The sequence below is a fragment of the Xyrauchen texanus genome, chromosome 3, assembly GCF_025860055.1.
Source record: "Xyrauchen texanus isolate HMW12.3.18 chromosome 3, RBS_HiC_50CHRs, whole genome shotgun sequence".
Taxonomy (NCBI): Eukaryota; Metazoa; Chordata; class Actinopteri; order Cypriniformes; family Catostomidae; genus Xyrauchen; species Xyrauchen texanus.
Genome location: NC_068278.1, coordinates 44,822,990 through 44,824,665, shown reverse-complemented (window position 1 = coordinate 44,824,665; position 1,676 = coordinate 44,822,990).

Genomic DNA, 1,676 nt, shown 5'->3' with positions numbered 1-1,676 from the left:
CAACAAGGAGTGTTGCGTCCTCTTGGACACTGGCCAGGGACACCTCCCCAGAAGACATATGTAATGCAGCGGGTTGGGCAACACCTAATACCTTTGCGAGATTCTACAATCTCCGGGTTGAGTCAGTTTCGTCCTGTGTTTTCTCAGGTCCAAGCCGGTAGAACTCGGTATCACGTTGATGGTCTGACCGGGTGGATCGCTTGCGCCTAGCGCCCTTTCCCTCACTGAGGTAAAATTGTGCGCTTTTCTCCCAGGAGATCCCACTCCTCGGATCCCTGAATGATTCCTCCCTAGCCTTTTCTGGGTCCGCAGTTCAGCGGAGGAACTCGCTGACCCAATCCACTGCGGGTACTTAATCTACCCTGCACTGGAATAGGTGCTCCACAGGGTAGGACTCCTACATGGACTCCCCCTGTGTGTATTTTCCGCGGTACAGTCCCCTTGCGAGTGGAGGCTGCACTTCCAAGGAGCCTGCACACACTATACATGAATATGGAGTTGAAACACAGGTATTGAATGTAAATGTAAAACAAAAATATGTATATATAAAAAAACAAAAAAAAGATATATATATAAAAAATCAGAACCATAAGGGTCTAATAATATAGAACAAAATCAAGAGAGTTTTGGTGATAACCAAGTGTATGTTTAATAAATACAATACTACTTTCTCACTAGAAATGGAATCTAATGTTGGAAAAAGTTAATAAAAATGTACATTTCTACACAAATTGGCTATAGGCTCTTCGGCTGCCATTTTTTTTCTTCAGCTCGACTGCTGTTGATCCACGTGCACAGGATTGTGTGATTTCATAGGCAGCGAATGATACATCTATCTTCAAAAATCTATCAGATGAAGGTATCTCAGTAGACAGGATGTGACATGAACATTGGATTTGGAGCATTTTCCTGGTTTCAGCTGCAGCCACTATCTTTGGAGATACTAACTATTCCAAATTTCTTGAATCTTTGTTGATCTTTCAAAGTTGTTTCAAAGTTGTCCACATCAGATTCTAACATTGATTGAACGTTTAATTAGATTTTTCATTGAAATTTCAAAATTGTTTCAACTTTAATTGAAGGTGCAAAGTGTTATAGATTCAACATCAGATTGTAACATTAATTCAATGCCAGTACATTAACACATCAACGCTGACTTGTTTGCTATCTGGAGTACATACATTCAGAAATTAACTGTAACAACTAGAAACCAATAAACCGCCAAAAGTGAGATCATATTTAGGACATGGAAAATACTATTAAAATATCTTTCTAATCTAAAAATGTAAATCATCTGTTATGTTAATGTCACATACAAATTTTGCAATTGTTCACTAAATAACTGTTTTAATATTTCGACCTGTTTGCTGCTGTTAACTGAACTTCCTCCCTAAACTTCCGTGCATCATACTATATTTAATCAAATAAGACAGAAGGGTTTTAGTTCCTCCAAAGCCAGGCTAAATCAAATGAATAAAAACCAAGTGGAAGAGATCCATATTGTGTTTTGTTGCACAATAAATTGAGAAATAGTGTACAAAGAAAAGTTACATAACAAGTAAGGTAATTTTCATTTATTAAAGGAAGATTTTGTTCTTGATGTTACAGAACAGCATTGTCCCCATGAATGTCTGTACATGTCTGTGTTTTTCTAAATATTTTTGAGGCATCAGTTT